This window comes from Nelumbo nucifera, chromosome 3 (genome assembly GCF_055504915.1).
Source record: "Nelumbo nucifera cultivar China Antique chromosome 3, China Antique-T2T, whole genome shotgun sequence".
Classification (NCBI taxonomy): Eukaryota; Viridiplantae; Streptophyta; class Magnoliopsida; order Proteales; family Nelumbonaceae; genus Nelumbo; species Nelumbo nucifera.
The window spans coordinates 86,780,499-86,791,595 of NC_142651.1; positions in this window are offsets into that span (position 1 = coordinate 86,780,499).

The following is an 11,097-nucleotide window of genomic DNA, read 5'->3' on the forward strand; positions in this document are numbered from 1 at the left end:
AGATTTGCTCTAACAGCAATGTGGACACCAAGTTTTATCAAATATGTTTAACCCGAGTCAACCTCTCCTTTCAATATCCCGCTATTCTCTCCCCCTCCTCCCTCCCTACCAAGGTCCTTCACCCTCACCGACATCATCCCGCTATTCTTTTCACCATCATCGGAGATGGTGAAGCAACTAAGCTGTGGCAACCCTCACCATCCTTCTTTCTTCTGTTCTTCTCCCTCCAAGTCTAGAGGTGTTAATTGGACTGGATTTGGTCCAATTTAATCCAGTCCAACATTGGTCCATTTATAAATAGACCGGACAAAATCCGGTCCCCATCAACTTCTTTATCTGGTTCTCTATAACCTTGTATAGTTGTTTTCAATCAAATATTTGATGGTTAATGGTAGAATTTGAGAGTTTATTAAGGACTTGGACTTCATCTTACTAATGGGGGTTGCACTTGCATAGTTAAAAAATAAAATTAGGTTTCGTCTCCAAAAACATTTTTCATATAAAAACCAGTTAAGGATTTCGGTTTAATGTTTTTGGATAGTTCTAGTTTATGCAGCTCTGCTTTGAAAACTAAGGTCCGGTAACTGTATCACTGTCGGAAGTTAGAGGTTTTGTCTCTCTTGAGTGCATCAAGCGAACCTTCAACCCTACCAATAAATCGCTGTCTGATAAGACTTGGGAAGAAGGTTTCACTGATTCAGGAACATGGTGAAAAGCTGAAAAGACAATAAGATCAGTTCAGGTTGCCTCCGACACCGAGTTGAGGCCATCATGAAGTTCCTTTCTGTGGCCATGAATTTATTACTGTGTGGAAACTCATCATGCCTGCTTAACAGGGATCGCGTTCAGCTAATTTGAATTCGAGAGAGAAACAAAAAAAATCACTTCGAGAGGAATAACGCGGAAAGACTTGGGGTGAGTTAAAAGGAAAAAGAATTCAGGAAAGTGAAGAGAATTTATGGTCTGTTTGGTTCGAGAGAATAGAACCCTGGAATAATTTTGAGCGTAGTTGATGGATGCCATCAAGGCTATTTTTGGGAATGTGATTACATAATAGAGACTTTATCATTCCCAAAATTGTTCCTTATGTCAACACTATTTTGGGTTTATTTATTTATTTTTTTTTGGGGGGGGCTAAAAAGTCTCTAACTCAAAATATATTTAAAAGAATATTTAATGTGCTTATTCATCACCTAATGTATATGCATTGTATTTGACACATAAACCGATTTCAGCCTCTTAATGAACCAAACAGCAATAATGAGAATTCAATTCCGATTTCTGTCTGAACTAAACAAATTGGGGGAATAGACCACTCCGATTCCCATTCCAATTCCGATCACGAACCAAACGGATTCTTAATTGTTTTTGAAATCCACACTGACGTTGCCTCTTGACTCCGTTAAGTTGAATTCAAATATCAATAAAAAAAGTGGCAGTTTCCAATGGGCGGGGAAGAGACAGACGATGTGAGCTCTCTGTACCCACTTACCCAACAATTGATGCAATGTGGAAATTGTCTATAACATTTTTGCAGTGCTAATTACATAGCAATACCGCAGAGAAGTAAGAAAAGGAAGTTAACTGTTTACTACTTTCGGAAAACCCATTACTGTTATAAAACTGAAGTCATGTGGTCGTCCGCATCTTAAGCTAATTAAATACATGCAGTGGCTTCCTCGAATCCCAAGTACTTAGACAGTTAGACTAAGAACTAATATTAGTCAATTAGGGGAAGGCAAATGCAAGACTAAGAACTAATATATCCTTTAAAAACATTTTTATGAAAACATAAACACTTAAATAAAATGGTCTAGATGGCTAACCTTTTATTATTAAGGACTAAATTAATAATTAAGAAGGTATTGGCATAGTGGCGTTTTAGTCCAATATTATATTTATTTATCTATCTATCTATCTATATCTATATCTATATTTATATCTATATATATATATATATAGAATGATTCTCACCAATGTTTTTAATCCATAGTTGACCTGACTGATTGAATTGTTAAAATCGTCACCTAGCTAAGATTTCAAGTTCAGTTCAGTCAAAATCCATCAGACGGTAAAAAACCATTGATTTGGTCAAGAACCAGGTCGTAGGTTACACACTGAATACATGCAAATTTTTGGAGGCCATAACTTTGTATTGCAATGTCCGATTGGAGTGACTTTTTTTTTTTGGGTAACTTTTCGATGCGTCCCAAAGAGGCACCTTGCCCCATTATTTTTGCGAAAAAATCCTTTTTTGACCTCAAATTACAATTTTTAATATTTCTTGTAAATAAAAAAATTAAAAACATAAGTAATATAAAATAATACATATAACATATCTAAAATATATTTATATATTATTTATTACTAAAATATATATAAATATATATTTATACACATATATATGTATATAAAATATATATAGTTAATGTTTTATATACAGTTTTTAAAACATTGATTCTGACCGTACGATATATAAATTATTTTGGGGTCTTTACTAGAAATTTCTTCATTTAAATGTATGCATGCAGATTACTCTCCAACATAGGTTGGAGCAATAAGAACTGGGCAGCAAATTAGGTGCAATCCTTTATGTTTGGTAAGCATAGTTAGGTGAAAGTCTTTCAATTACTACTATTACTGCAACTACTGCCAGTACCACCAATAAAAATTCTGTGAAACGTCAGAATCAATTTATGGTGCTTCTCTTTAACAGCTCAATATATGTAGATAGACTCAAAAGTCAAAATTCAAAAAGTCAAATCTTCAAAGAACAGGAAGACAAATCAAACATGAGAGAGTGATTTTAGATCTTGGTTTAGACCCGGAAGAAGTCATACAAGACATACAGGGTTGGGTTGTTCACAAAAATAGCTCTAATTAACAATCTGTGATGAGAAGTGAAGCCGAATATATTTGTGATTTTAAATTCTCTGAATGCTTTTGGACCAGAGCAATTATGCTTTCTTCTGTACCATCTATTGATATACACGAACATGCATATGGGGTGTTGGGTGTTTCATGTGACAAAATCTTTTTTTTTTCTCACATTTTTAGAGGGGTCATTTTATGTTATTTAATTATTAAAAATAGTTTTTAAAAATACCTTAAAATATGCCTATCATTGAACAAAAGATACAATATAATACACCAATTTCAACCTTGGGTTTAACTAAGTTAGATACTTGGATTGACCTCATCCTCCGGTTCAAACTTTGGACCATTTGGCTCGTCAAATGATGTGATGATACGTGGAGTGATAGAACGATGTTGTGACACCTTAGTGACCTTGGTGACCTTAGTGATCCTATTCACAGAATGATGTGAATAGCTCAACTATATGCATCGATCTGCCGAGGTGCCACGTAACCTCAATCTAGAAGCAAGCCAATTGTCTTTGATCTCATCGGAATCACGACACCACGTCAACGGAGTTCATCTTCTCCCCACTCGATTCGGACGGACCTGGATAAGCCTTATCAACTGACGCGAGTCCATATTCGGGTGTGAAACCAACTTCGGACCAGACAGGCTGAGGATCTTGGACAAACATCATGAGGCCCACGACAACTCACTTATATAAAGCCTTGCCTCTAGTCTAACAAGGTACACTTCGCTCTTTGAATTCTCTTGCAATCTAGCTTTCAACTCTCTCAAAGCCCCCAAATCGCTAACTTAAGCATCAGAGTGCCCTCACCAAGTAAAGCACCCTGAAAGCTCTGACATCCTTGTCTTGTAGCTCGACTAAGCAACCTCACTAGCCCAATGTCCGAGCTGTCCTTCAGTAGGGAGCACCAGAACGCGCTCCATCAATTGGTGCCGTCTGTGGAAACCGCAAGAAAAGCCAAATTCTCACTTCACTTTATTACTACTAGCTCAATGGCATCCTAAGCAACCAACCCGCCAACAACAACAACCAAGTCATAGGGGGTAGGACCAACCTAGAGTACACCCCGAGATCCCCTCTGTGACCATCAGGCAGTTTACTATCCCTCTGACCTTGCCTAGCGTTCCAATCATGCAAAACCTTAATATACCATTGCCCAATGTTAACGCGCCTCTCCCTCCAATTGAGCCCTTAGTGGTTCCTGTTGGGATTAACCTGTGCCAGTTCAACGAGTTGTTGTAGTTCATTTGTGGAATTGACCTACAGATGAGAACGTGGAATCGCTTTGCAACAATGGCTGAACAACAACAGCAACAACAACAACAATAGCAACAACAACAACATATGAACCAACAATCGACAACCAGAATCAAGACCAAGTTTTGTGCCCTCCTCGAGGCATTGACGATCAGAACCAGGTCCTAGTTGAAGGGCATAGCTGAGCAACTGCACCAATAAGGATTGGAGAAAACAGCTCAATCGAGGTGTCGAGGAGGAGGCATCACTGACGTGCGCACCGCAACACAGAGAGAAGCCACCTCACTCCCACCAACAACAAGGAGGCAAAAAGGAAAGGAGAGGTGAGCTAGGTCGTCGTCTAGCCAGCAACACAACCGGGGACCCGAACCTCACCATTGGAATCAGAGATCCTTATGGCCCCACAACCTAAGGACTTTAAAGCCCTGAGCATGGAGTCCTACGACGGGACCACTAACCCAGTTGACCATCTAAATAACTTCTAGGTCCTGATGCAACTACACGGGGTGAATGACACGAGCCTTTGTATGGCCTTCCTGAATACTTTCCAAGGCACAACTCGGATGTGGTATTCAGGGTTGGTCGTGGGCTCCATCAAGAGTTGGAATCAATTCACTAACTTGTTAATGGTGCACTTCATCACCAGCAAGAGATGGCCGAAGTCAGCGACTTGCCTCCTAAACGTGATCCAACAACCTGATTAGATGCTCCAGGACTACATTAAGCGGTTCAACTTGGAGTGCCTATAGATCCCAAACCTCGACTTGGCCGTTCAACTCACCGCAATGGTCAATGGCGTCTGACACCCTGGATTGCGCTGGGAAGTTGAGTTGAAGCCTTCATCTTCTATGGAGGAGTTCCTCACCAGGCTGACAAGTTTACCAAGGTTGAAGAGGCACTCGTATTCCGGTTAGAGCTGAGCGGGAAGAGGAAAAGAGCAGAAGAACAGGCGGGAAGTAGTAAGCAGAGGTAGAAGAGTTAGTCGCTGAAGCGAAGTAGGTCCCCCCCTAACAGATGCAGCAGGTCACCCAAAAGAAGAAGTAGATCCCCGTACAAGAGCAATAGGTTGTTAGGCCAACGCTTGAGGACTCCTCCTGTATAGAACAGAAGCTACACTGCCCTCAACGTAAAAGAGGGGAAATCCTGATGCACATCAAGACGGCCGAGTACGTCAAGTGGCCACCCAGGATGAGAGGCAAACGAGAACCCGTCGTAGTGCCCTCGTGTGGAGGAAGTAATATACTTCATTGGGGATGACACTTGAGGAATCCAATATTCGGATGATGACATCCTCATAGTCAAATTGATAATTAATGACTTCGAGGTAAAGTGGATTTTGGTCGGCTCCAAAAGTTCAACCGACATATTATTTGTGGACACATTCGAGCGAATGCATTTGGAGAGAAAGGACTTGCAGCCGACCAACATCCCCCTCGTTGGTTTCATTGGAGAAGTGGTTCGACCCCTAGGCTAGATCAGAGTGCTAGTTACATCTAGCTTGGAGCCGAACTCAGTCCACTTCGAGCATGATTTTCTAGTAGTTGTAACCCCGTCCCCCTACAACGCTATCTTGGGTCAACCTATCCTGCATGCACTCTGGGTAGTAGTGTCGACCTACTACTTGTCGATGAAAATCCTAACAAACTACGGCGTAGGGGTGGTGCGAGGTGATTATCTAGAATCTCGCAAGTGCAATGTAGCGCCACTAAAAGGCAAAGGGAAGCTGGCCAACAACGATGACCTAGATGAGACATCAAGTGGCCACCTAGGATGAGAGGCAACATAGCAAACAAAAACCCTAACAAGTACTGCCACTTCCACTGCGACATCGGCCTTGATACGAAGAACTGTTGCAACCTCAAGGACGAGATCGGAGAGCTGATCCATCAAGGCTACCTGAAATAGTTCATCAAGAGAAATGACCAAGGCCGACCTGTCGACCAATCAAGAGAATTGCTAGAGACGAGCAAGAACTAGAATAGGGACTAGCCACCTCGGGATCCACCGCCACCAGAGCGGCCCATCCGTAGAGCGATCAACATAGTCATGGGCGGATCAATTGTGGTAGGATGCAATACAACGACAGAGAAGAACTCAGTCCGGGAGCTCGAGCACAAGGATAAGAACCCATTGAAGAACCCTCGTGTGGAGGAAGTAATATACTTCACCGAGGACGACGCTCGTGGAATCCAGTATTTGCATGATGACACCCTCATAGTCAAAATGGTCATCAATGACTTCGAGGTAAAGTGGATTCTGGTCGGCTCCAAAAGCTCGACCAACATATTATTTGTGGACACATTTGATCTAATGCAGCTGGAGAGAAAGGACTTGCAGCCAGCCAATGTCTCTCTCATCAGTTTCAATGGAGAAGTGGTGCGACCCTTAGGTCAGTTCAAAATGATAGTGACAGCTAGCTCGGAGCCAAACTCAGTCCACATCAAGCATGATTTTATAGTGGTCGCGACTCCATCCTCCTACAATTTCATCTTTGGCCAACCTATCCTGCATGCACTCTGGGCAATATTGTCGACCTACTACTTGATGAAATTCCCAACAAACTACGACATTGGGGTGGTGCGACGTAATCAGCTGGAACCTCACAAGTGCTATGTAGCGGCACTGAAAGGTAAAAGGAAGATGGCAAACGACGTCGACTTGGATCCACCCCCGAAGAACACTTACAAGCGCTCTCTCCCTATGGAGGATACCGTCCTAGTACCAGTCTTAGACATCGAGCCCGAGAAGGTGCACACCAGAGCTCTCCATATGGAACCACTACAATCAGAGCTTGTAAATTTTTTACTTAATAATTTAGATATTTTTGCTTGGTCAACAGCAGAAATGCCCGACATAAACCCCTCTGTCATAACTCATAGGTTGAATGTTGACCCTTTAGTCAGACCATTCAGGTAGAAAAAGAGAAACCTTTCCCGAGAAAGGTGGAGGATAGTAGATGAGGAGATTGGGAAGCTTCTCGTAGAAGACTTTGTTAGAGAGGTCCAGTACCCGAGTTGGGTTGCCAACCCAATGCTCGTGAAAAAAGCCAATGGCAAATGGTGCATGTGCATCGACTACACTGACCTTAATAGAGCCTACCCAAAGGATAGTTTCCTGCTCCCTAGAATTGACCGCCTGGTAAACGCGACCTCAGAGCACAAGTTGTTAAACTTCATGGATGCATACTTCAGCTATAATCAAATCCGGGTGGACCTAACCTACTAGGAAAAGACCACTTTTATAATTGAATTGGGCTTGTACTGCTATAAAGTAATGCCCTTTGGATGGAAAAATGTTGGAACAACTTTCTAGCGACTTGTAAACAATTTTTTTTTTCAAATTTAATTGGAAATGCAATAGAGGCTTATGTTGATGACCTGGTAGTAAAGACCTAATTTTCTAATTCTTTAATTTCCGACTTGAATTGTGTTTTTGACATTTTAAGAAAATATAACCTGAAGCTCAACCCGAACAAGTGTGTCTTCAGGGTCACATTGGGCAAATTCCTCGGTTATATAGTGCACTGTCGTGGCAATGAAGCCAACCCAGACAAAATGTAGGCTATTTTAGATATGAAACCACCTAGGTCAATTAAAGAAGTTCAAAAACTAGTAGGCCGGGTAGCCACCCTAAATCGACTTATGTCTAAGTTGGTTGGGCGATGTCTCTCATTCTTTAAGGCCATAAACAAAAACCAAGATTTCGAGTGGACCGAGGGATGCCAACTCGCATTCGATGAGCTCAAAAGGTACCTCAGTTCACCACCCCTATTGACCAGACCAGAACTCGGAGATGAGGCTAAAACTTTACCTCTCTGCGAGCGACGAGGAGGTTAGCTCAGTAGTGATTTGAGAAGTGGACAGGGAGCAGTGACCTATCTATTATATAAGCAAAGTCTTGCATGAAGATGAGACTAAGTACCCCGATATAGAAAATTTGGCCTTTGCCTTGGTATTGGCAGCTCGAAAGTTGCACCCTTACTTTCAAGCCCATACCATTGTAGTCCTAACCGACAGATCTCTAAGGCAAGTTCTTCAGAAGCACGTGATCTTGGCAAGGTTGACAAAGTGGGCCATCGAGTTAAGCGAATACGACATCCGGTTCGAGCCGCACCTAACAATCAAAGCATAGGTCCTGGCTGACTTTGTCACCGTGTGCACATTCAGCAAACCAACCCCTAGAGCGGTTGAACCTACTACCACTTCAAAGGCATCTACCAGTGCGGCGTCCAACCCGACCTGGGACGAGGAGCCATGGATCCTCCACGTGGGCAGATCATCCAACCAACGCGGAAACGGAGCTGGGTTGATCCTTTATGGGCCTAGCGAGGTGAAGCTGGAATACACCCTTCGGTTCGCGTTCAAAGCATCGAATAATAAAGCAGAGTATGATGCACTAATAACTAGGTTGTCATTAGCAAAGGAGGTCGGTGCAAAGCACCTCATGGTGTGCAGTGACTCTCAACTAGTAGTGAACTAGGTGAATGGTAGTATGAGACTCGGAAGCCTGCCATGTTGACCTATTTGGACAAGGTGAGAGAGCTCTTGCTCAACTTCCAGTCTTGGTACATCCAACAAATACCGAGGTCCAAGAACACCGAGGCCAACGTGCTTTCGAGGCGGGTTAGTAAAACAAAAATTACAAGGAGAACGGTCTATGTTGAAGACCTGCCATGACCTAGCATAGAGAGGGTGGTAGAAAAGGTCTCTCCTATTTTGGTTGTGGAGCTGAGTTGGATGGATCTGCTTTTCGACTATTTGCACCACAAGACCCTACCAACAAACAACAACGTAGCACAGAGGGTAGAGTGGCAGTCAGCTCTCTACGTCATCATCGACAAATAGTTGTACCGCATGTCGTTTATGCTCCCCTACCTATGTTGCTTGCGTCCAACTAAGGCAAGCCAAGTGCTATGCGACATCCACGAAGGTCTCTGCGGAGGACACTTGGGGGGAAGGCGCTTGCCTAGAAGGCTCTAAGGCAAGGATATTATTAGCCTACGATGAAGGCGAACGTACTCGAGCTCGTTCGGAGGTGTGATAAGTGCTAGAGGCATGCTAACGTACCACACTAACCCGCCGTCGACCTAAGGTACCTAACCAACCCATGGTCATTCGCTCAATGGGGAATAGACACCCTTGGTCCCTTCCCACTTGCAACCGGGCAGAGAAGGTTCTTGGTCATGGCAGTTAACTATTTTACCAAGTGGGTGGAAGCCAAGCCGCTAGTATCCACACAACTCATAATGTACAGAATTTCTTCTAGAAGAGTATTGTTTATAGATTCAGACTCCCCAAAGTGTTGATATCGGACAACAGGAAGTAGTTCCAAGACATCAAATTCCAAAACTGGTGTGTTGAAATGGGGATCTAGCAAAATTTCACTTCGATGGCTCATCCCCAAGCAAACGGGCAGGCTGAGGTAACGAACAGGGCAATCCTCTGCAAACTTAAAGCTCAACTTTCCCAAGCTAAGGGTTTGTGGATGGACAAGCTGCCCAATGTTCTTTGGGCCTATCGACTACAATTAAAAAGGCAACCGGAGGACTCCCTTCAATCTAACGTATGGAACGAAGGCTTTCATCCCCACCGAGATCGAAGTGTCAACTTTACAGTTTGAGGTGTATGACGAGGAGACCGACAAGGATGAGCTACAAACCAAACTTGACCTAGTGGAAGAAGTCTGGGACTTGGTCTATATCTGCACTACAACCTACCAGTAGCGGTAGCTCAATACTATAATGCCCGAGTCAAGAGATGCCAATTCTGAATTGGTGACCTGGTACTTCAGAAAGTTATGGTACTTGAGCCCAGTGCAGGAAAGTTAGGACCGAACTGGGAAGTCCCTACAATGTACTTAGGGTGATCGGTGAAGGAACGTATGAGTTCGATACATAGGAGAGTCATTATCCCATACTATGCCTAGTCACATTGGCACCGAGGCACTTCGGGTTACAATCCCATATTTAGTATATTTTTTGAAGTTTTACTTTTGAAGAAGGTAGATGCGAAGTGTACAAAAAGAAAACTTCACTGAAGATGAAAAAGAGTTACATCATAAAAAAAAGGCTTTTCTAGTTCGGCCCCTCCATCACTGACCACCTCGGCAACATCAACATCGGCCCCTACAGCTCCCTCGCCAACCCCATCCTCCTCATCCTTGGAGTTAGGCTCTAGATCGACCCAATCCTTCATCTCATTCATGCAGGCCGAGGACTTTATCTTGGAAAGGTCGAGCTCAAGGTACACCGACCCCACCAGCATCTGGCACAGCTTGAAACCCTAGCGAAAAGTGTTGGTGCTGAACTCCTCCCTTTCCTATAAGAAGTCTGGCGAAGTCTTGAACTCCTTGACAACTCAGACCCAAGAAGCCTGGACCTCGTCAAGGAGCTGTGCCTTAAACTCGGAAAAGAGAGCTTCCTTCTCCTACAACTCTTGGCTAAACTTCTCGATGTGAAGTTCTAGCTCGGTGATCCGGTTCCACTCTGCAAACAACTCATTCTTCAGGTTGTCGATGAGTGAAATGGCCCGTTCAACCCGAGACTGGTACTCGCTCATTACCACCTTGAAAAATTCAGCTCTTGGCAGATGCCTCTCAAGTTGTCCAACCGGGAGTGGGTCAAGGTGTTAGCCTACAAAAGAAAACATAAGCTAAGTATGGAATAACAAATCGGGAGTAGTACGATGAAGAGATTGGGAACATACCACCATGAGGTAGCGCATGATTTTGCTGCTAAACTCACCACGATGTGCTTCACGGAGTTCAATGACTTCCTCGGGGAAGACGGCCTCCTTGCTCTTAATCAGGGCGGTCCAAAAATCCATGATGGTTTGCCTCCCCTCGGGAATGTCCTCCATGTTTGAACTACTGGTCGCCATGGCCCTGGGTGGTAGACAGCGCGCCTCGGATGTTTGGGCCGCCCCGATCTCTAGTGAGGTCCTCTCTGGCTGCTA